A 26120-nucleotide genomic window follows, 5' to 3' on the forward strand; every position below is an offset into this window, starting at 1 on the left:
TGATTGCTGATGCATTAAGTCGTAAAGCTTTTCTAAATGCACTTATCATGGAAGAGCCGTCTAAAGGAGAGATGTTAGCTGCCATGATATCAATCCTCGCAATCCAATCATTGAGCTAGCCAAAGAAGAAGCAGACAAGGATCCTAAGTATCAACTAATGCTTAAAGAAATCCTAGTTAAGGACACTGATCCTAAGAAGAGAAATGATATTATCCATTTGCCTTTCCTAGTAGGAAATTGGGGATATCAGAAGTCAATTAAGCAACCTCACATGCAACCACCAATGCAATATTATGTTGAGATATCGAGCTCCACTCGTGATACGCCAAGGTGACCATTGTGTATTTATGTCACCGACTTGTCAGTTGCAGATGCGGTTGTTACACCGCCCATGAATAATAGCTACATGATAGCTATCCTTATCTACTCTAGTTCGTGGCTCAGTTAGTATGCCACCTTAGTTAGTTGAGTTTGGTTTGAGACCCATATATAGGGTTCTTCTATTTCTTTGTACTTGAGTTCTTTTGGCTTACACAACTAAGAAGAGGAAAACTGTTTTCAACCTCCACCCGTGTGTGTATTCCCCCATTGTGCAAGCAAGAAAGCTTCAAGTGAGACTCCTTCCTTCTCTCCCACAATCTTGACATGGTATCAGAGCCTTGTTCGTGGTAAGGAGCTCAAGAAAGCAAGCCAAGCTCGCGGTGTTCTGGTAAGAGGAGCAGTGTTGCTTTCATTTTGTGTTTTGGGAGCAGATCTCTGCAGGTAGCACAACCGAAAATTGCAAGAGTGCACTGTCTCAGGTTGAGACGCCCTTCGCGGTGAAACAAGAGGGCAGTATATGCTACGGGCGAGGGCTCTAGCCCTCGGTGGCCTTGTTTTTTTGATTTGAGGCCATTTCGGGGCCTGTTTTGGAGGTGGAAGTTTTCTGCATGCACTTAGGAAGAGGCTCAGTTTTATGCTGTGCAGCCACTGTTCTACAGGTCGGTGAAAAGTTACTATAGAAATTGCATCGTATGCTTGTGCGCAGAGACATTGGGAGTTTCAGAATCATCCTTGGTTCCTGTTTATGCAAAATCGTCACTAGGAAGTGACTGTGTGGTCAAACACCACTTTCGCCAGTTTTGCAGATTTGCCCTTGTGAGGGTGAAGCTAAATTTTTTGCAGTGACAGAATCTTTTGCAGTGTTCTGTAATGGCATCTGATTCTCTTTCACAGATTGTCACTGAAAAGCTTGACAAGAATAACTTCCACGCATGGAAGTTTAGAATGACGAATTTCCTTATGGGAAAAGGATATTGGGAATTTGTTGCAGGAAATGAAGAAGAATCAGTTCTTCCTGATGTTCCCAATCAACAGCAAATGCAGGCATTTAAAGCATGGCATGAGAGAGCCAGGAAAGTTATGTACTGGCTGTCTATCAGTATTTTAGACTCTATGATTGTGCATATTCAGGATGCAAGTATGCCAAAGGAGGCATGGGATACTTTGTCAAAAATGTATAGCACAAATACGCAAGCCAGGAAAATGCAGCTCAAGCAAGAGTTGCATAATGTGCAAAGAGAAAATATGAGCATCAATGACTACCACATGAAGGTGAAGAAGATTGCAGATGCACTTGCTTCCATTGGGTCGCCAGTGGAAGATGATGATTTAGTTTCTGTGACCTTGAATGGTCTAGGAAAGGATTATGCACAGTTCCGAACATCCATTTCCGTCCGTGAAAGATTTCCTGATTTTGAGGAGTTGATTGCTCTTCTAATTTCTGAGGAGCAGAGAAATGGTGGTGCATCTTCTTCAGGAGGAACTTCAAAAGAAGATGTCTTCTACTCAAATATTGGAAGAGGTAGAGGCAGAGGTAGAGGAGGCCGATTTGCAGGCCTTGGTAGAAATCAGAATATGCAGCAAACTCAAGAAAACCAGTCCTATGGAGGAGGACGTGGTAACTCTAGAGGCAAGGGGAGCCAAAGAGGTCGTGGTGGATGGCAAAGAGGTCAAAATGCAAACAGTAATGTTGAATGCTACTACTGTGGTAAAATGGGTCATATGGCTAAAGACTGCTATAAAAAGCAGAATGACATTATGAATGGGAAATTGCAACAAGGGAATTATGCATCTTCTAGTAGACAGGGTGATGACAGAAATGAGCATCTTTTTATGGTGCAGCACATGAACAATTCTGTGACAAGTGCAGAAGAAAGCAATGATGTATGGTATGTTGACTCAGGTGCATCAAACCACATGACAAGTCATGCAAAATGGATGGAGGATGCAAGAAAAATGGAAAAACCAGGATTTGTGGAGACTGGTGATGATACTGCACATCCTATTGTGCAGATTGGAAAAATTCCTTTGTCTATGCAGGATGGGAAAAAGAAATACCTGTCCGATGTATTTCATGTCCCGAATATCACCAAGAATCTGGTTTCTATTGGTCAAATGGTTGAGCAGGGCTTGCAAGTCAGATTTAATCCTCATGGATGCTTTCTTGAGGATATGAAAAATAAAGGTCGCTTGATAGCAAAAGGAAAGAAGAAGGGCAGAATGTTTACATTGGATGCAGACATGTCTGAATTGAGTGCAACAATGTTTGCACATGGGACCGGTGTAGTTGCAGATATTGATATCTGGCATAAACGCATTGTTCATATTAATGTACAGCGACTTAAATCAATGCAGGCCCAAAATATTGTTGCAGGATTGCCTAAATTCAAGGTTGCAGAAATGCATAAGGTATGTGAAGCCTGTCAGTTTGGAAAACAGGCAAGGAAGCCATTTCCTAGACATGTTCAAGAGAGTGAGAAGCCATTGGAATTAATCCACTCTGATGTGTGGACTACTAAAGCTGCATCTCTTGGAGGCTGTCATTATTTTGTTACTTTTATTGATGACTATAGCAGAAAAGTTTGGGTGTATTTTATGAAAAAGAAAAGTGAAGTTTTTGGGCGTTTCAAAACTCTTAAAGCTATGGCTGAAAAAGAAACAGGTCTGCAAATAAAATGCCTAAGGTCAAATGGAGGGGGAGAGTACCTCTCAAATGAGTTTGCAAGATTCCTGCACGAGCATGGCATAAAGCAGCAATATTCATGTAGTCATACCCCACAACAAAATGGAATTGCAGAAAGGAAAAACAGGCATATTGGAGAGGTATCTCGTGCCATGCTCAATGAAAAAGACCTACCAGATTTTTATTGGGCTGAAGCAGTTGCTATAGCAGTCTATATAATGAACAGGACTCCCACTGCAGCAATACATGGGATGACTCCAGAGGAGAGGTATACTGGTAGGAAACCAGATATTTCTCATTTGAAAATTTTTGGTTGCATTGCCTATGTACATGTGCCAGATGAGTTGAGATCCAAGTTGGATCCAAAAGCTGAGAAGTGCATCTTTATTGGTTACTCTCTGCAGCAAAAAGGGTATAGATGCTATAACCCTTCTACTCGTAAGTTTATAGTGAGCAGAGATGTTGTTTTTGATGAGATGAGTAGCTGGTATAAACCACTAAATGTGATTGATGATGTAAATGCACAAAATGGTAATGCTGCACAGAATTCACAACAGCAGTCACAAAATATTAGTGGAGCTGGAGCGTCCTCTAGCAGTGGTTCACATTCTTCACCATGGACAGGCAGATTGAGATCAGGAGAATCTTCTCAAAGTAATGCAGATAGTGGTATGCAAGTATCACGCAAAGGAAAAGAGAAGGTTGATCAGCCCATGTTTGATGTGAATGCAGGTCACTCTTATGTGGATGGTGAATCCAGTGGCTCAGAACAGAGCATTGATGATGAGTTGGGTATTCCTTCTATTGTTACACCTAGAGTAAGGAAGACCATGGATGTTTTGAGAGCACCTGGGAGTGAACCTACTTTGCGCAGGTCAACGAGAGCTAGGTATCCTGTGGATAGGCTGAAATATGATGGATTTACAGCCATTCACTATGCATATATGGTCAAAGTGATACAGGAACCAGAACCCACTTCTTTTGAGCAAGCCATGGAAAAGAAAAATGGGAGAAAGCCATGGATGAAGAAATGGATGCCTTGGAAGCAAATGTTACATGGGAGTTAGTACCTTTGCCTAAAGGTAAGAATGCAATTGGTTGTAAGTGGGTTTATAAGGTGAAGCACAATGCAGATGGTTCTGTGAATAGATACAAGGCAAGATTAGTAGTCAAGGGGTATGCACAAACATATGGCATTGACTGTGAAGAAACATTCAGTCCGATTGCAAGGATGGCAACTGTAAGAGCAGTCATTGCTATGGCTGCATCAAAGGGATGGTCTTTACATCAGATGGATGTAAAGAATGCCTTCTTGCATGGTGATTTGCAAGAAGAGGTCTATATGGAGCAGCCACCAGGTTATGTGCATGCTGTTCATCCTGAGTTTGTTTGTAGGTTGAAGAAAGCCTTGTATGGCTTGAAGCAAGCACCTAGAGCATGGTATGACAAGATAGGACAGTATCTTGTCACTATTGGTTTTCAGATTTCCAAGGCAGATTTCTCACTTTATGTGAGAAAAACAGAGAAAGGTATTATGCTACTTGTCATTTATGTTGATGATTTGATTATGACAGGTGACAGTGATGAAGATATCCTTCATGTGAAAATGCTATTGAAGCAGAAGTTTGAGATGAAGGATTTGGGAGAGCTGCGTTATTTCTTGGGCATTGAGGTGATTAGATCATCAAGTGGGATACAGCTCTTGGAGAGGCAGTATGGATTGGACATACTGTCCAAATATGGGATGACAGGCTGTAAGCCTATTTCAGTTCCTTTGGAGCAGAATGTGAAGCTGAGCGCAGATGCAGGTGAGCTTCTGGAAGACCCTACTATGTACAGACGCATAGTAGGAAGCTTGATTTATATGACTATTACCAGGCCAGATTTGAGCTATGCTATTGGATTGGTAAGTCAGTTTATGCACGCTCCAAGGAAACCGCATTTGGATGCGGTTAGACGCATACTTAGGTATGTGAAGTCCACATTGCAGTATGGACTATTTTATGAGACTGGGGTTCAGATACAGTTGCATGGATACATTGATGCTGATTGGGCTGGTAGCATTTCTGATAGACGATCTACCAGTGGATATGTGTTCTCTTTTGGGAGTGCTGCAGTCACTTGGAGCAGCAAGAAACAGCCTACAGTTGCCTTATCCAGCACAGAGGCTGAGTACACGGGCGCAACAATGGCTGCATGTGAGGTAGCTTGGTTGCATAAGCTACTTTATGATATGCATCAGCCTACAGATGGGCCAGTTGTCATTTATTGTGACAACATGAGTAGTATACACTTGGCAAGTAACCCAGTCTATCATGCTAGAACAAAGCACATTGAGGTGCATTATCACTATGTGCGAGAGAGGGTTTTACTAGGTCTTATTGATCTAGTTTATGTCAGCACAGAGGATCAAGTAGCTGACATATTCACGAAGGCATTGGGCGCAGAGAAACTGCGCAAGTTTAGAGACCTGCTTGGTATGCAGGAATTGGGATTGAGCTCGAGGGGGAGTGTTGAGATATCGAGCTCCACTCGTGATACGCCAGGGTGACCATTGTGTATTTATGTCACTGACTTGTCAGTTGCAGATGCGGTTGTTACACCGCCCATGAATAATAGCTACATGATAGCTATCCTTATCTACTCTAGTTCGTGGCTCAGTTAGTATGCCACCTTAGTTAGTTGAGTTTGGTTTGAGACCCATATATAGGGTTCTTCTATTTCTTTGTACTTGAGTTCTTTTGGCTTACACAACTAAGAAGAGGAAAACTGTTTTCAGCCTCCACCCGTGTGTGTATTCCCCCATTGTGCAAGCAAGAAAGCTTCAAGTGAGACTCCTTCCTTCTCTCCCACAATCTTGACATATTAGTCAGTACAATTGCCAGCTTAGTAACTAGACTAAAGGTCTCCTCATAATCTAGTCCATACTGCTAGGCATATCCTTTCATTACCAATCTAGCTTTGTACCTCTCTAGTGAGCCATCAAACTTATATTTTATCTTATAGATCCACTTGCATCTAACAGGCATCATTGGATGCCATAAAGTGTCAAAGCAAGCAACCACTTTGGAAGAATAGCACTGGAACATTTCATCCATCAGCAACTCTAAATGGTTGACATATAAGGCAGCTTGTAAGACCACATCTCCTACATACCAAGCCAGATATTCATCATCTGGAATCAATAGATCACCTCATAGATATATATAAGACATCAGCATTGTATCCAAAGTCACAGAGTCTTCAAAGACCATACGAACTACTTCCATCAGCAAATCAGAAGACTAGTCTCCACTCCAACCATCCTCTGGAAGAGGTAGATCCATCATTGAGAGCTTAATATAAAAGGCCAACTGTTGTAACTGATAATGGACAAAAAAGGAACGGCCGGGAGGAATATACCCCTAAAATTGCTCAAATGAAGACAATAATAAGTCCATCCTGGACTACAACCTTTCCACTTTGGCTTGGAACAAAGGACATAATGTGGCCTATCGTTGGAGAACTGCCTAGTCCACATCAAGGGTCAAAGAAGAAACTAGTTGCCTAGAACTCTGTGTAGAAGAACATGACTAGACCAATTTCTCGTTAAGTTGCTGAATTTGGATACTACTTTTTTCTAGGGTGGTATTTGATATCTTAAGCTCCTTTGTATGGGCAGCTAGTAGAGCATGAAGCTCTTGAGATTCCTTCAACAAGCTATCTCTTTCCTCAATCACATTAACCACTTGGGTTTTAGTGTCAGCCAACTGATTGTGCAAACTAGAAATATCCATTTTTTGAGCATCAATGATCTTAGTCTATTGCTCCATTTGCATACAAAGATCAGAAAAGCGTTCATGAGTAGAAGCTAGCTCTGCATTTGCTTTTGTCACCTCTTCTTTGGTTTGTTGGACTTCATCATAGCAAGAAGAATAGAGATGTTGGATATAGGAAGTCACTAACAGCTCAATAGAACACTGAACATCTTGACATAGGAAGGAAATTGCATCTCCAACTACCAAGTGTTGTACTGAAGGGATGGAAATCTCCAAAGTACCCTCACGATGGGCTCTAAAAAGATTCAGTGTTGTGAGGAAAGCTGGTAGTGACTACTAGATTGATTAGGAATGGAAACCAAAGGAGGAGGTGGGGTTGATTCAGCCACTCATTTTAAGTGCTTCCTCTAAACTATCACATGAGGGATAGGATCAAGATCCTCAACGATGACATCAGAGTGTTTAGTAGGGGGAGGAGATTCCGGTGGATCAACTATCAACGTAGGAACTTTTGTCAAAGGGGTGGCATATGCCAAAAAGACAAAAAGGTAGGAACCAAATGTAACATTATTGCACTACCCCTTGTGGCTCTGATAAAGTGTTGATCCATTTCCAATTAATAGTTATTCCTTTCAACACCATTCTAGAAGCTGTAAACTACTCCTTTGAAATGTAATTTGAGGGTGTCTTGGCAGGCATAAACATGTCTTGAAGAAACTGGCATAGCTGCTTCCCTACAGGATTGGAGATCATGGAGACACTGATACCAGAAGTAGTAAGAACCTTTTTGGGATCCAACACATCTTGTGTTTGCTTCTGCAACGATTTAAGGATATCCTCATTCGAGAATAGTTGTCGAGCAGTATAGGGAAAGAGTCTCCTTGATAGGGTAAAGAGAGAGCCTTGCCTAGACTTTTAGGCATCAAACTGTTCCTCTAAGAGGACCAGACCTCTTACTATAAGAGGCTAGAAACTAATCACAAGTATCAAAAATTGCTAAAATAAGTGGTAATGAGAGTGTGATGAACTTGGCTAAGCATGCTTTGCCAATAAGTTTGGACTCCAGCAATAAAGAATAATCGTGATACACCAATGGGACATACTGGACTGGAGGAGCATGAGGCACCATTTAGATAGATTACACACACACTAAACACACAAACAATCACAGTGAATGCCTACAAAATAATAGAATAACTATAAATAAGAAATTGACTAGAATAAACACTCATAGACGTGACTGACCGACTGACCACCCCAAACAATCCACATCCTAGAAAAAATTTAGCATGACCTCTATACATATGCGACCAAAAGCTTCATGCAATGCAAGATAACCAAACACTCGGAATCCCTCTATCAAGTAAAAAAAGAAAACTACAGACCATACTCGTAATCGTGTTATAGCAATCAAACCATAATAAAACAAACCATGCATAACATGACTAGGACTTATGTAATCAATTTCAACAATAGGAACAACTCGAAAGATTGCACGTGCCCATCCCACGAAGTGCATTTATTGAAAAGGGAAAAAGTGCAATGAGGGAAAATAATTTAATGAATGGTTTGTGTTAAAAAATTATTTAAAAATGGGTGAAATTTTACTAGGTGTTAAACCTTAAAAAGAAAACGACGGTTCCTTCTTAAAATATTAATTTTAAATTATTAGGGTGAAACGGTGTACTAAACGAAACCTAGACTTCTTTTTGTAGACTGAGGTCTCTAAATGCAAATTCATTGATTAAAAATTAAGTGTGTGTTTAGCACTTTTTGTTTAGTGCATGCACTTGTGATGGCGAGTTCATTTTTAAATAAACTTGGATGTGTCTGTAGCGCATGAAGCGCGTGCTAAGTGAATAGTGGGTTCATTTTAATTATTACAAAAATTGTGTTTTAGTGCGAGCGTGCGTGAAAAAGTGGGTGATTCAAGTTGATTTTAATAATTAATTGTGGTTGTGGGGTAGCTAATAAATAAAGCAGGAAATATAAAAAATAAAAACTTGGCAAGGGTATGTATGCAAGAAACTGAACATGCACGAATAAGTCCCATAGGCAATAGGTCCTAGAAAAAACAAAAGCCACCAACTGGAAAAAAAAATGGAACAGCGTATTTTAAAAAAATAAATATCAAGGCAAGGTAAGTGTGGTCCTATTTGGTTTGTTTAGTTGTCATTAGTGTTTGTGTATTATTATTAGTAAAAATTCTTATTATTATTAATTATATTTTTTATTTTATAAAATTTTTTCTAGAATTTTGATAATGAGCTTTTAACAATCAACCCTAAGTGAGCATTGAACCATCACGTTTCAACCATGTGTTGAAATTTATCGAGCTTTTTTTAGCTTATGTTCAAAATTTAAAATGAAATTTTCCATGAATTTAGGTTTTAAAAATTAATAGTTTAGCCTTAAAATAATATTTTATCCATTAGGTACATCATTTTCAACTTATGGAACATTCCAAAAATATATAGTAAAAGTGGTGTTATTTTTAAAAAATTAAAATTATTTCTAATTTTTATTCATTTTTTATGAATTTTATTCAATTTTAAGGAATTTTAAAATGATTTTGAATATTCTTAATTGTTTGAAATTAATTTTCTACAATTACGACCAAGAAAATAATCAAAAAAACTTTCCAATTGGTCAAAGATTTTTTTGCTATTTTTTATTTTTTATGGAATTTTTATGAATTTTTATGAAATTTTTAAGTGTTTTTAGGTGTTTGCTCAAGTTTTATCGGGTTTTTGGAAAATCATTTTAAAAAATGAAGTAGTCGGTTCTGTGTGTGAATAGCTGTGTAGGAACAAACAGGCATGCACCACTGCACGGATAAGACAGGACGAGTGTCCTCACGCGTGAACACTCACGAGCAACGCCCGAACATGGCACAACAACTCCCATTTGCGCACACGATCTGACAAACTCCCGCAACTGTAGTGACGGTGATGGTGAAGGTGTGTGGGTGAAAGGGGGGCTGGGTACGGGAGTGGGAGCGAGTGAGGGGGGAGAGTGGGAACGAGGGCTAGGGAAAAGAGGGGGGTTCTACAAGATGAAAGGGGGGACTCAGTAGGGGGGGTGGGGGGGTTTGTAGGGGTGGCCGGGCGGGTGGAAAGGGGGGGGTGGTTGGCACAGGGGAAGGACCAGGCCAAGCAGGCAGTGGCCTGGCAAGATGGCTGTAGGCAAAGGCAACGCAGGTGGCCAAAGAGGGGCCAACCGACGGCAGCAACGGCGGGTAGGCGGCACGTCCACAGCGGCGAGCACCAACGGCAACGGGAAGCATAAGGTGGCCCACAAACTGTGGGTGACACAGGCATCACGAGTGTCGCTAGAGGCGAATGCGGCATGGACCACAGCAACAGTGGCGAACAAGCATCTGGGAGGAGGAAGGAGCGGCGAAGAGGAGAGTAGGAGGAGAAAAAGAGGAGGAGGGAGGGAGGAGAAGGAGAAGGTGGAGGAGAAGAAGGAGAAGGGGAGGAGATGGAGGGAGAGAAGGTGGGGGAGGAGGGGGGGATGGTGCGGGACAAGGAGGAGATGGAGGGTGAAGTAGAAAGGAGGGAGTGGGAGGTGGGATGCAGGAGGGAGAGAGAGGGGGGAGGAGGTGAGAGAAAGAGGGAAGGAGCAGGGAAGGGGTGTCAGGGAGAGAGAAAGAGGGGAAGAGAGAGAAGAGAAAGGGAGAAGAAAGAAGAAGAGGGAGGAGAGAGACGAGGAAAGGGGTGGTTACAAACGGGAGAGGGGGAATTTTTCTTTTTTTTTAGTTTAAAAAAATTAGGTTATTTTGTTTGTGGTTTGTGTGTGTGTGTGTGTGTGTGTTTTTTTCTATAAGTGAAAAGTTCAAAAAAAGGAAACCCCTCACATCTCATACACAAAGGCAGACTTGGGGGTAAAAAAAATTTACAATGCCATCATCAAAATGGCGAGAGGGGTGGCAGTTGACCAATTGAATGGGACTTATAGTATGAGAGATCCCATTTTGAGGATGTACCATCATGCAACCTCAGATATCTTTGAGATCTTTGAGGCCATGATGGTGGTTTAGTGACCATAAGAGGCTAGTGTGGGGCCCATTTTAGGTCCCGAAAGGTATGAGAGAAGATTTTAAGATCAAACTTCAAGTGCAAAAGAACCCTGAGACCTATAAAAGAGACATTTTTGGTGCAAAATGAAATGGTTATGGATCAAAGAGCTGGAGTTTTCTAGATGCATTTCAACACAAGGAATTCGATGCAAGTGTTTTCTCATCAATTGGAGTTCGTTTGACCCCTTATTTAATGGCTGCCACAAGGTTTGGCATTATGAAGTAACAATTGGATTCAAAAGCCAAAAAGCATGTGATACATGCTACATGATAGATTCGATGTCAAAAAGTTATTGTCCAATCTAATCAAGATTTCGAGGCCATTTCCCCTCTAACCATGTCAGAACCACTTCAAGCAAGTGTAAAATTTCCAAAATGGAACTAGTTACTTAGGGGATTGTGACTTAAGCTTGATTAGAGAGGGCATAAACCGAGAATTCAAATGACATGGGGAGAGGGGAGGAAGGTGTGATGTATTTTTTTCATTGCATGCTTCTCTCTCTAAAAAAAGATTTTTTACGCTTGTTGAGATCATTCTTCTACTCTTGGGCTGAGTAGCATCAATTCCTCACCAGCAAATCACTTTAGAGATCGTGGAAAATGGTGTAATAAGCATCAAGATCAAATTTCAGTCATTCTCTCTCCTCTTTGTTCCCGTTCGTATGGTTGTTTATGAGAGAGGAAAAAACCATTGATTTGAAAAATCAGTGAGACAAACGATGGTTTGGAACCATAATGGCAAGTAGATCCGGTGATTTGGATACATTAGCCGCTCGAAAATAGTATCAATGTCACCATTTCCCTGAAATACAATATGTACATATACGACTTTTTGAGTAAGCAATCTTTTTTTAGTTTTAATGATGAATCATTAGTGCAAATGATGGAAAAATAATTGCAACTCACTAAAACATATTTGTTGATGTTTGCAATTCCAAAAATTTGTTTATTTTTCTCTCTTTATAATAAAAATAATAAAACCACAAAATTCAAAAGACAAGCTTTAATGGAAAAATGGGGTTATTTTTGGGTTTTGGGGATCAAATGATGTTCATATGGCATGAAAATGAAGATAGATTACACTTTTTGTAAGTCATACAAATTAAAAACTTAGAAAATTTAATAATTTATGTTAAAATACATGAAAAAATCATGAAAAATAGTCAAAAGAAGGGAAAATTTTAGGAAAAGATAATTTTTGAATATTTATTGTATCAAATAATTAGTGTGACAACTAATCCCTAATGAGGTAGCTAGGGCAATTGAATGACAGACGGATAATCATAGTTATGAGTCTAGTGCATCAAACGTTCTTGGCAAAGTTAAGGACATGATGAAGCATTATATTGATATGATAATGAAAAAATATAGACAAATAGCCATAGATGTTAATTTCCTAAATAAGCAATAAAATTTGATAGAAAATTGATGTCCTAAAGATGGTGGTTCATCAAGATTTAGTTGCAAGTGGTGTGGTGACAAAATTATTTTGAGAAATTGCCCTAATGTCAAATGCGATGTATGTGGGAAGTCCGGCCATGTAGCTAGTACTCACTTGAGTAAGATCAGCTCTCTTTAGCAAGGGAGTATGCAGCCATGTCCAACTAATCATTGAGCACAAGGGAGCAATCTTTGATAGGATGAGGGAATAATCTTCAATAGGATGAAGCACGTAGTGGTATCAGCCTTATCAAAGTTATGCGTGTCAACACCATTGAGGCTTCCAATTTTTTACGAGCCATTACAAGAGGACTAAAGGTTAAAGAAGGCGTTAGAGATAATGTAAAACCTATTGAGGCAAGCTCAAAACAAAACGGAAGGGGCTCTTTGTGTATATAATATGAGGTGTTGATTGCTTGTATGTTTGGATACTCCCTCTGTTGGAGTTGGGATGGGCAAAATCATTGGACTACAAATCAGTACAAACACATGATTTATTTAGAGTAGTGTATAGTCTGTAGACACTCCTAGCCGCGTGGACATGAGACTGGTTTGGTGAGCATAGGAAGCCTTTGGCTAGAGCCCTAGAGCTAGTGTTGAACCTGTTTTACATCCCAACACCTTGTTGACAAGTCAATGTGGGACAATTGCAAAAAATCACTTCAAAATAGCCAAAGATGCAACTTTTTGTAAACATATCCCATGCTTTAATCCTTTAACTTTTTTGTTCAACTTATGATACATTCATATACTTTATTTCAAACTATATAAATATGAATACACCTATATACCCATCAGGGAAAGGGATGCATCCTCTCCAAAAATTAGTTAATAGATTCTTTGTTCATACATTTTATTTTGAACATTTTGAGCATGTACATATGTATTTTTTATTTTCAATGTAAGACACATATATCCAAACACCCACCAAGGGGGGAAGGAGGAAGGGAAAGAGGGCAACTCCCTTCCAAATAGTAGTCAATACACTTGTTATGTATGAATGCACTTTATCCTAAATGTTTTGAACATGCATACATGTTTTATTTTCTAAGTTAAGATGCATATATCCAAACACTCATGTGCAACATGGATGGGGGAAGGGGAGGAAGATCCGTCATGAAGTTAGTGGATAGAGTATGCAAGAGCCACAATGGCTCATTTTATACATGCATATTGAAATTAGGGAGATGTTAGTTAAAATATAAGGAAATATCATGTGTGCACAATTCATTTATTGTTTAAAAGTTAGGGTTTAAAGATAGAAATACTTCACTTTTTCTTTCATAGTTTCATTTCAAAATCTCTTTGCTCATCTCTTTACCACCAATGCATCTCTCCTTCCTATTTCAATGGAATAGTGGTGCACACACTTTGATTGACTAGATCCATAATAAACATTTATCTATTTAGGGTGATGTAATCTTTAAGATATTCTTAAATATCTTTAGCTAAGAGTATGTACTATTACTATTGGATCTCCACCTCTAGATCATGGAGAACTCTGTGAGCATCTTTGTCTCTTACTTGTCGTCCATTGATAAATTTACTTTCTTTGGGTACCTTTAGACATTTTGATAGGTATGTAAAAGGGAAAGGATCATAAAAATGTGGCACCCATGCAGTAGCTACATGGTATAGAGCATTCCCTATTCTAAATTCCTAGGTGCAATGGTCCAAGTATGAAGCCTCATCAACTTATGGAGCATGATGTTGCATTGCCAACCATCTATTTGCATTGGAATTGCTTATAGATGAGGAGGACAACGACAAAGATACAAGTTTAATGGCTCATGTTGTCACTTACAAGGGGAAAAGATGTGGGGCAGAGTGGATGACAAAGTCAATCTAGTATTTCAAATCTTAGATACACAATCTTAGCAAATATAAAAGAATTGAAATTGGTTCATAAATTTAGAAGGAACAAGAGAAAGCACACAATAGGACCCAACCATCCCCAAGAAAAGTCATGGTTTTCCAAATTTCATTATGCAATATTGGTTTATATAGTTATTTCATTAATATATTATTTGTACATGCCAAAAAAATACAAATATAATTCAAATTACAAAGTTTTAACTAGGATAGAATCTCTAAAATCTTGTTGCAATAACCATACCAACTTTTATGTGTTGAATCATGACATTTTGGCATCATCATCACATCTAGAATATGGCAGAACTTCCAAAAGGTAAAAGGTATAAATTCTAATTTGGGATGGGGGAGAAAGAAAAAAACTATATTCTTATCTTGTTCTCTAGTTGTGGTGTAATGCTACTACTTTGATCAATAAAGCTAGAAAATATTTCCTAAAAATGGATCATAGAAAGAAAGTAGCAAAGTATTCTATAACGAACACTTATTTCTATTTGAAAAAGAAACTTATCCTAAATCAAATATTTTAATGTTTCTCTTATTGGAGAGATTAAATTAAATAGATTAACAATACTAAACATTAATCAAGAAGTTTTTGAACATCTTTAATACTTTGCATAGCAGCGTGCAAGCTACTATTTAAGGGAAAACCCTTTATCAAATCAAAAACTAAAGCTCAAATTTGGACTTAAAATTTGGAGCCTTTCTACAAATATTGTGAAAGTCATAAAAGTCTCTCCACAATCTTTGACCAAGGACCCGAGGATCTTCCATATATTGCCCCTTCCTAGGCCGTTTCATGATGGCTTTATCTAGGAGCTTTTGCCCCTCGTCAAAAGCAAACTTATCCTTAGCATTTAGGTCGTAGGGACCGTCCCTTTTAAGCAATGGTTTTCCCTTTACAACTAGGGCTTCTAGCATCCTTGTGATACCTAAAATTTTGGCACGATGCCCCACCACATGGAATGTTTCATTCATAACTGTGCTCCACTGTATATCCAGTTTTTCCCATGGCACTACAATTTTAGCATAATCACTTGTTGATGCCATGACCGCCATAGCTTCCAACATACCGGTCCCATGCCCTCTAGGTTGATGGATGGTTATACATGATTTCTCTTGGGTAGAGACCACACCAAGGCGAACCTCGGCCCATGCCATCTCATTAGAGGATGGGGTAACCACTAACTGGTTACTCTTCTCATCACCTAAATTATCTCCTGTAGAGGACTCATGCTCTACATAACTAACTAAGTCCATTAGTAAATTTTGTATATGGAAAGCCAAGGTTTTCCATCCTTGAATGAGCCCCATTTTATGGTTAGCTTAGCACACTCCTAATGGAAATTATAAACATAGGTCCCTTCATGACCTAGATTTGGAGACTGCCACTTATAGGTAGCTCCCGGCAGATGCACCACTGATGGGACCTAAAATGGGCCGACACTGGCTATAGCACTAGCTGGACCTCTAATACGCACAACACAATCCCATGGCCTCACGGTCAGGAGCATCTATAGGACACATTGCCCTACCATCGTACATACATTTTGCGTTTGTATTGTGTTTTGTAGTCCAACCCTTAACCTTCTCAGACTCCTCAAAGGGAGACCCCACACATTTTGGTGTAATTCACCACGTAGAACAACATAGGGGGCACTCCTCGGTTGAATGCCGTGGCCCCATTGCAACTCCTCCTACACCTTGGGGATTGGCCCCTCGATACGTCGCTAACATATATAACACATACGAAAAAGACTCCACTCTTGGTACCAATATTATATCGTTCAAAGAATGTACCAGTCCTCACTTATTTGTCCCCTTGGACCCACTGTCTAGACCTATATCTTGGGTGCCTTACTCTCTCCAACGTGGGTCATTTATAGTTCAACCAAGTGCTATGCATGCCAGGAATAGATACCATGTGTATATGACTCATGCAATGGTGAATGCTTTATTGTGCACAAACAATTATGGTTTAAAATCAGCCCTGTCTCGTGCAAAAACAACCATTTTAATGAATTTTCGCTAATACGCAATGCTTTGTTGTAGGAACCTAGTACCAAGGCAAACCTCGTGATGTTAGATCCATTATTTTCAAATAAACCACATCTTAAATTTTATGCATAAAGAGAATAATCAAAATTTTTATTATTTCAACGTTTCAACTATTGTATAACATCATCCTCCCCCTCACCGTTAAAATTTTGCTCTGGTACATAGGTGTAAAGGGTTTTTTATGTCATTTTTTATATGTAAAAGCAATAAATAGACACTTTAGCACAAAGGACAAGACTAAATTGAGGCTTAACCTCATGCTTCAGCCCCATCAAACATTCACATACATAGATTTTATTTTTCCATCTTTTTTGAATGCAAGAAACCCTTTTTTTCATTTTTTTCCCTATTTTTCTATTTATTTTTAATAGAAGATATATATTTTCTGGGTTTTTTCTGATGATTGATCATTTGAACTGAAACTCAGCATTTTCTCTTATTTTATCCCATGTCCACTCATTTTTTCTCATTTAAAATCAAAGAAACTATCAATTTTCATCAAAATTAGTGCTTTTTTCAGGTTTTGAAAATTTATATTTGCTGTAAATCAATACGAGTTTTGCATAATAGTGATTGCAGCCCTCAAACATAATGCAAGGAACATTCAAATAAAATTTCAGCCCATGTGCACACCATTTAGACCATGAATGATTAAAAAATAAGAAAAATTATTTCATAAAATAGAGCATACTGCCTTTTTGCGTGTTTTGGGTTTTTTGAATATTTAATTGGGACTGTGTATCGACCAACCAACCATGGATTTCAGCATAGATCTTTAGCCTTCAGCCTCCTCAGCCTCTTGGAACAATTTGGTGCCTCCTGGACAAGCATCCATCTCTCGATTCTCTTCTTGATTCTTGCCACATGTAGTGCCTCTATGCAGGAGAGAGAGGGAGGAGAAAGAAAGACTAAAAATAAAAATTTCATTCCCTTCATCATATTGCATGTGGTTACCATCAAAATCTTGCCCTCTCTGCATAGATCAAGGATCTCCCCTTCTCTCTCTACATGGTTGAGCATCCAAGAGGCACATACATCCCCAAAAAATGGGGCGTCAATCAAAAAACGCCCCTCCCTACATCACGACATATTTTTGCATGTTTTCTTCATTTAGAATTTCATTTCATTTCATTTATAAAATGTTAATTTTAAAAAAAACCACTTTCACACTACTATGGAAGGGTTTTCAGCATGTTTGGGGGTGCAAACGGACTCTGATTCACGATCCGACTGGACGGCTGGCTTCATGACGTTGAAATCTATAAAATTGGGCCATGTCGCACACTTTTTGGCTCCTGAATCTAGTAGCTGCTTTACAACACGAACCCTTGCGGAGATTAAATGGGGGGGGTCAAACAACCTCCAATCGACGAACCGAGACTTACGTTGGATTCCTGATATCAAAATACATCTAGGAAAACTCTAGCTTGGCCATTCGCCACCATTTTATTTTTCATGAAAATTGGCTCTTTACCGCCTCTTGGACACTTTTCGGCTCCAAAAACGGGCTCCATCACTTCAAGAACGAGTCCAAATCGGGTCCTAAACCCAGCTCTCAAGGTATTTCAGGCAAGTCATTTCTCTCATGCATACATGATTTATTAGCTTCATTGAATTTGCTAGCTTTCTCCATAGCCTTTTTGTAATCATCCTCATTGTTGGAGAACAACAAACCAATGGTTGCTAGCACATGCATCCAATTGCACTATTCCTCTGGATAGGGAATGCATTTGATCAAGGGGGCTATAGTTGGTGGGCTTGCCATGGTATCTCCTTTGAGCATGATAGAAATGGTGTCTAGGTTGATTGATGAGGTCTTCCATGTATCCATCTCCACTCTAGCTACCTCTATTCTATTTCCAAAGAATATTAACGGGTGAGAGATGCTCTTAAAATAAATCATGATGCGCCTTGCACTCTTTTATAAAAATATTATCTTGCACTTTTTTTGTGCACCTTTCTCCTTGATTCAGGACTCTTCTACACTTCTTATGTTTCCATATTTTTCTTGGCATGCTTGTGTTTCCATATTTTTCTTGGCGTGCCTTTGTCTTCTGCTTTAGATTTTCTTAAAATTTCCACCTTGTTCATCTAAGGGTTAACATTATCCCCTCCTAGATGAGTGCCAATCCCATGGCACTGATGCGGAGTGGTTGGAAGGGGTGATGAGTGTAGCTAGATGGCTTTTTTGAGTTTGTATATGAGTCTTGGTTGAAGGTGTGTTGGAGGGATTTATCTCTTTGAAAGGCTTTTTGAGTTTGGATACGAGTCCTGCTTGAGGGTGTGTTGGAGGGATTTATTCCTTTGAAATTGAAGATAAAGTTGGACGAATCCCTGAGTGGAGAGAGGCAGATGTGAGGATCCATCTTTGAGATTGAAGATAAAGTTGGGTAGATCCGTCATTTGGCCCTCCGTGGCTGCTTTCTCCTGCGTTGTTCCAAATGAACTTCTTCATTCACTTTTTGACTAGGGCTGCCTCGATATGCCTCTGCCTTGGTTTGCCTTCATGGGAACATTGACGTATAAAATGGCCCCTCTCATAAGTGGTTGCTAGTCTCGAGACATTGTGGTTTTGAACTAATGAGAGTTTGATAAGGAAGGGAGGGCTTGTGAGTTGATGCTAACGAGGCTCCAGAGAAATGGAGCTTGGGAAGAAACAAATCACCTTGTTCAGGTGGTGGGGGTCGAGGGCGTATTGCATGGATGATGGGGTTGCCGAAGTTGATGGGTGATGACTTTGTTTGTACCTTGAAAGAAAAGAAGGTGCACTACCTAGGGGTGTCTTTACCTTACCATGGAGTGCATGGTGCATGTGCTTGTGAAACTGGGAGATGGGTCTAACCTAGCCCTCCGTGGTGTCCCACACTTGAGGACCTAGATTGTGCATAAGGGAGGTGCGATGTAGGGGGCTTAGGGTGATGGGTCAAACCATAGGCAGGAATTACCTTGCTAGGTATGTCTTGCCCTTGATGTGCCCTAAGCATGTGTCATGGGGGATGGGACTAGATATGAAAACCCTAGGTGCATTGATTGTGGCACTCAAGGTGCTTTTGGGAGGTTTAATGTTTCCACTTTTTCTTTCTTTGTTTTTTTTTCTTTCTCCCCCTTTTTTTTCAAGTAGATGATTATAACCGGCATTTTGATGCAAGGGGCACTCTTAGGCTCTACCCTGATCTTCCTCAGACGATTCACGAGGTGGTCTTAGGGACTTAGTCAAAAAGGCGCGGCTTTGCATGTATTCCTTGATGCTAGCCTTTGCATTAAGAGGTGTGGTTGACAAGAAAGGATGATTGCACCTTGTAAAGTGGCTATCGCTCATGTCTTCAAGGATCCTCATACAAAATGAGGGAAGCATGGTTGCCCTCATCATGAGTCTAGCCATAGCACAGCTATCTATTCCTAGGTTAATGTCAAAAAAGAGTGGGGGAAGGTGGGCTTCCTCAGCTATTGGATTTTGTTTAAGCAAAAACCTAATGGTCCTAAGGTAATTACAAGTAGTTATGAAGGATAGGTCGTCTAGGCAGCAGGAAGAGAAATCCTCAAAGTGGTTGATAGATGGCCGCAAGTCCCTTACTCTAAAGGTAATGCATTCCTTGGGAGTTTCTATGTTGACATTGTAGATCTTCGTGAAGTTGTACCTACCATGCACCCCCTATTGTAATCCACTTCGTGTCTGTGAGGGTAGGGCATGTAGATAGGATCATTTCATTCTTTCTATAGCGTGACGCAGAAGGCCATCCATGCATCAAAATTGGTGTCCCAAATCCTCTTCCACCACTTTGGTTGTGCCTCGTAACCTCGGATGGTTTTGGGAACCTGATAGACCTTATCCTACCAATAGTCCGTGGGTTCCCGCCTCCATTGTGTAATTACGATTCTCTGCTCCTTGACCCATTGGTTATTGCCCAAATGAATGATCCTTTCCACTACCTCCAGGGTTAAGACTCAGTCCAAGGATTGTGGGTAGAGGAAGGAGAACTCAAAGGGTTGGGATTGGAGCTCTTGCTGTTGCCAGATAGTCAACTCATGCGGCCAGTTTGACGAGATGGTGATCCTCGCATAGTGGGATGGGCTCATCAGGAAGTTGTTGTGGCTGTGCTCCCGCTCTTTGCCAAGTTTGCTCCACAAGTTCCTATCATCTTCTTCTTGTAGCAATAATACACTTGAGATCCTGGGCACCCTCTAGCTCTTTTGGAGGTAGATCTGGACTAGGCTCTCTAATTTGCAATTCTTCTTCAAATACCCACTCGAAGTTTGCCCGGTCCTTCCTCGATGTCTTGTTCCATTGTGGGTTGAGAACTGGGGGTGGATGGGGTTGCTCTTGTTCCTCGAATCCAAGTTCCCTGAGCTCATCAGTGGAGAGGTCAACTTTTCATAAGTAGCTGCGTTGCTACTTCTTGGTTATGCTTGTGCCAGTTGGGAGTGGGTGCTCTTGCAGGCCATACCTTAAAGCTCTGGTTGTCAATTCCAACTTCCTTTTCATTCTCTCCACTGAATCCTTGCCTTCAACTTGCGTGACATGAAGCACAATGCTAGAAAAGGCTTGCCTCTGCGTGTTGGAGCACGCTTCAGCAGCCTCAGCTTTGGATTTTGCAAGCACCCTTTCGCACTCCACCACTGCCAGGTGTTTTGTCAACCCTCACACTCTTTCAAAGTTGTGCCTCTCCCGCTGTTGTGCCTTTTCTTCCAGATCTTCCTTGCCCCTTTCCATCTCCTGAGATAGCATCATTACCATGCTACTACTCATCCCACACATTCTAGCATTTGGGTCTTCTCTTTTTCCTAGCGATTCAGTTGCTTTTCGGCTATTCTTCTACCTTGATCAGCCATACTAGTGGGCCTCTACGTGTCTTTCGGAGATAGATCTTCAATAGTTTGTGGGTAGCTTTCTAGCTTTGCCAAGTGTATTTTTTTTCAGCCATGCCCATGGCCATTAGTCTCTCCTCTTCCTATTGGGCATTTTGCAGGTTGTCCTACAGGCTCCTGGTGGCTTTCTCTATGGCCTCTTCCTTCTCCTTCGACATGACTCCTATCTCTCTCTCTAGCCTTTCTTTCTCCTCCATTGTCGAGCACAGCCTCAGTACCAAGGCATCCTCCTATTCTTGGCATTGTTCTTCTGGTGCCTAGTCTCCTTCTTGCTGGCTCTCCCGTAGTTCTGTATACATCGCTTCCACCCATGCCATTCATTGCTGGAGCTCATCATATTATTGGATGAGCAACTTGCGGCCCCGTAGCTCTGTCACTAGGTCTTGGACTTCATCCTCTAGCCTTTGCCTTAGGCGATCTTCGTTCTCTTCTGCCTCCTTTTCTTTGGCACTAAGTTTCTCTTTCAAGTTTTGAATTTCTTTCTAATGCTCCATGGCTTGCCGTGTTATCTCTAGCCTTAGAGCTACGACAACTTCTCTTTCAGCCTCTAGTTCTACAGCAGTGCCTTTTTCTCTTCCTTAGCCTTCTCTGGCTAGGCTAGGATTTCAGCTACGTAGGCATCATAGTCCACAGTTGGGGGCATTATTGGCAATGCTGTGGTTGTAGATGCTTCCAACCTTTCGCTTTGGGTCTTGCCTTGACTCGGTATTTGTTGTATCTGGATTTTTGGCTCCTACCCATGGTACTATCTCTTGTACTTTATGTGACCAGGAATTGCATCATGGACATGAGTGTGTCCATGGCAGGCACTAGCTCCTGTGTTGTGGAGGTGGTGGTAGCAGTCCGAGGTGTGAGAGTCAAAGGGAGGGGATGCAATAGGGCCTTGCCCTTTCCCGCAACTGGGGCTGCTTCAACGCTGCCGCTTGGTTTGTCTTCGTTCCGTGGGCTCAAGGTGGCTATTTCTCTAGGGTTATGGGTCTCCTCTACATACCTATGCATGGCCTGTGCCATGTCCTCATCCTCCTTTCTCCTTAGCTCCTCCGCCTCTTCTTCCACTCTCCTCCTCCTCAACTCTTTGTGATTCTTCTCTCACTTCCTTCATTTCTTTCTCCTCTTTTCGCCTTTGTTCTTCTTTCTCCCTTTTGGATTCTTTTTTAACTCTTTTCAGCTCCACCCGTTCTTCCTTCGTCATCTCCTCTCTCCTTTGTTGATGGGGCTTCATGGCCTTCTTTTTCTCTTATGCCTTGGCCTCCTTTTGGGTAGCTTGCACTTCTTGCCCTCCCGATCACACTGATGGTTTTCTTGCTGGATTGCTCTACATCAGGGCGTGGCGACTGTTGGGGTGTCTCTCCTACCTCGTCCTCAACTTCTTCTACTCCCTTTATGGCCTCTTGGATGATAGTCGTTAAGACTCAAACAAATCTGATCGTGGAGGCCTTGGAGGCAGGCTTCTTATGCGCTAATTTGGCCATTGAGGCAGGGTTCTTATGCTGCACTGATCTGGCCATTGATGCTAGGGACTCCCCTCCTGCTAGTGTTGCTCTTGTGGCTAGGATGGCAACCGAGGTCTTGATGGTTTTTAAGACAACCAAACCCATTCCAATCCACCTCTTTAGGGGACCTTGTGGCTATACTCTCCAGCAATGGCATGCTAATCATGTTCATCAATGCATTGTACCTCTGTCCCAAGAATAGGACATGCGCCATCTTTGCTTGCATCCTCACTTTTGGGTTTGGGATGTTTGCGAGACTTATCCCATCCACCGCGTGCACATCATTCTTATTCATACCTAGCATTGCGCACATGTCTCTTCAATGGCATTTTTCTTTCTTGGGGGCCAAGCCTAGGGCCTTCTCCACCATTGCAACACTTAGAGGCACCTCCATTTGGCATTCTTCTCCTCCTGTCTTGACTGTTATTGTGCCACAATTTCTTGCATCATCAAAGCTTCTCAAGAACTCTATGCACATGATGTAGTCAACTGCTTACCCTACTTTCTCCACGTACTTCCAAAGGGCACATTTGTCCACCAACTTCTTTATAGCCGGTGGCTCTTCCAGGATGGCTTCATCCAGATTCAGCATGTGCTTGAAGGTGAATTGACTAAAGCCTCTTGTTTCTATGCTTAGGATATATCTTGTTTATTCTTTGTCTGTGAAGGGGAGTTTGCCACCTTTATCTTGCCCTGCCATTGTGGGTACATGTCATTTACCATAGTCCAGCATTAGTATTCTTGAGATGGCTTTTCGGTGAGTAGGAAATTGATTTTTCTTCCATGAAGAAAATTAACAAGCTAAATTAAAGACACAAAATTTTTGAACATCACCTATTCATTCCCACTCTTTTTTACTTTTAACTTTGATTAAGATTTTTTTTTTTCCTTCTTTCCTATGTTTTCTCAGTCACCTAGTCACCTTATCCCCCTCAGGAAATGATGAGAATCCTTCCTAGGATTGGAGATGGGAGAGGGAAAGGCATTTGAGTATTAATGGTGCTATCTACTTTGGCATGAGCCAATTGTAGAAATCAAGGTTGTATTCCAAGTGGGCATGACAATCAAGATTATGAGGGCTAACACATACTTGGGTAATGTAAGCTAGGATATCAATTAGAAAATCACCTGTTGAGAATAGCAAATGATGCTTGCCCATAGAGGCTATTTGTATGCCTTGAAGAGGCTAGAAGATAGACAAATGATGTATGCTCTAGGAAGAGATGTTCAAAATCCCATATGCACAGTGAGAAGAGTGGTACTATCCAAAAAGCTATAAAGGGATGTACTTGGTTGAGTCAGTCAAGACTGTCTTTATGAGTCCAAGCTAATCTATCTTGGAACCTAATTCAATTGAGTTACAATCCCTCGTTCTGATAATGTATTGTGTGTTTGACTTGTGTCCACCACAGTTAGCTAGCTCTAGATTTGTGTTCCTCAACATGGTATTAGAGCCATGGCTGAGCTAAACAGCTAGTGGGTATAGCTTCCTAAGATTTCCTTCTTTCTTGCATATTCTAAATCATCTCATTCTTCTCCTTGTACAAGCCTACTTCCCATCTCAATATCTCAAGCTTCAAAAATTCTTAGAGGCCTTTCCTTCAGCACTCTTCTTTGTCTCACCAGGGTGCATCCCCACCTCAAGAAGAAGATCAGAATCAACTGCTATTATTTGAGGTGGTTTTTGGTCCTTTTTTTCCAAAACATTGACTCTTGTCTCTGATATCCTATTTGAGGGCTAACACATACTTGGGTAATGTAAGCTCTATCACTTCTTCTCTATCTCTTCCTGTAAGATGATTCGAGCCTTGCTTCTCTGAAAGTAATTGAAGAAGTGCCTGAATGTGGTAGGAGGGAGATTGGTGAGGCAAGAGGATGGAGTGTGGCTGGATCAGTGGAAACATGTGAGCTCGTCGGCGGCAAAGGGACGATAGTCGAGCCGTCGACCAAAGGAGCGGCTGGGAAGAAGCCTGTGAGCAAAGCAGCCAACTGTTGTTGATATTGGCTTGAGACATCAGATGCTTTTGCTACCTTTTGTGCCATCATCTACATCCGCTCGCCCAAGGATGAGTAACCCAAGGGTTTTCTTCAACATCAGCATTGGAGGGAAGTGTAAGGGCCTAGAGCTCTTTACTAACATCACTCCCAAGACGGCTAAGAATTTCCATGCTCTCTGCACATGAGAGAAGAGGGTGGGGAAGTTAGGCAAGCCATTACATTTTAAGGGATATAAGTCTCATAGGGTGATCCCCAACTTCATGTGCCAGGGGGTGATTTCACTAGGGATGATGGGGCAAGTGGAGAGTCAATTTATGGGACCAAGTTTGCCGATGAGAACTTCTCAAGAAAGCACACTAGCCCTAGTGTTGTTTGCATGGCCAATGCAAGCCCTAACACCAATGGGTCACAGTTCTTTCTGTACACACTGCCAACTCCATGGCTTGATGGAAAGCATGTTGTCTTTGGCAAGGTGGTTCAAGGCATGAATGTTGTGCAGAAGATTGAAGGTGTTGGGACCAACCAGCTTATGGTTGTTGAAGATTGTGGCTAGTTGTAGCTTGTCTTTTATGTCCCTTGCTTAGCAATAAGGCTAGTATTGGGTATTGCGTGGTATTCTGAGCCCTATTTAGGACTTTACTCTTGGTAAACTGAGGCAACTTCATAGAGGGAGCTACAGTCTATGGAAACTTAATGGTTTGTCTGCACCATGTGCAAATGTTCAATGGCCATACAATCCTATGTATTCCAAGATCTATGTAATGACAACCTATAGCAATGTATCTATTTGTATCCATCTCAAACTCACTGAGAAAAAGAACCTCACAAAGAAGACTAGAACACAAGTCAAAGATAAAGAGCATGAAGAAAACAAGACCAAGAAGATTATGAAGAACAAGAAGATTGAAGAAATCATCAAAGGTTGCCAAAGAAGCAACAAAGCAAAAAGGATGAAGAAAATATTTTTCGCTGCTACAAGCCAACAAAATGTTTTGCAAAAATTTCCCATAGAGGATCTCGAATTCCCTGAGTGGATATACTTCCCATAGTGGTGACGAAGGAAATTTGGTATGTCAGCCTCTATACTATGTCAAACTCCCTTCTGCCACAAAGTGAATGAGGTAAGGGCATCACCTAGTCATGGAAGAGCGGACTAGGATGCTATGCAAGAGGAGAGGATCTTGTGAGGGAGAATAGAGGAAAACTAAGAGAGAGAGAGAGAGAGAGAGAGAGAGAGAGAGAGAGAGAGAGAGAGAGAGAGAGAGAAAACTACAAAAAATAGATGAATCAATAAAACTTAAGAGGGCACAAGAGATGGAGAACCCTCAAGACATAACCAATATACACAATATGGACACCAATAGCATGGGCTTATTACACTTTAGAGCATGCATAAGCTATAGTAAGGGAATGAACTACATAAGCTCATGAGAGAGAATGGGGAAGGCTCAATAGGGCTGAAGAAGGCATCTTGGCTCTCTCTTGAAAATTAAAAAGGAGAATGCCTCTTTATATTGGCCTTGAGGGTGTTTAGGGAGGAGCTTAAGATA

General features: G+C 41.0%; 1 pseudogene; it reads left to right on the top strand.

Moving 5' to 3' along the window:
* Nucleotides 1-24638: 24638 nt before the first annotated feature.
* Nucleotides 24639-25123, top strand: LOC148022700 (peptidyl-prolyl cis-trans isomerase-like; annotated as a pseudogene).
* Nucleotides 25124-26120: the final 997 nt, after the last annotated feature.

This window comes from Lygodium microphyllum, chromosome 16 (genome assembly GCF_053477565.2).
Source record: "Lygodium microphyllum isolate KBCC chromosome 16, Lygodium_microphyllum_v1.1.10, whole genome shotgun sequence".
Lineage (NCBI taxonomy): Eukaryota > Viridiplantae > Streptophyta > Polypodiopsida > Schizaeales > Lygodiaceae > Lygodium > Lygodium microphyllum.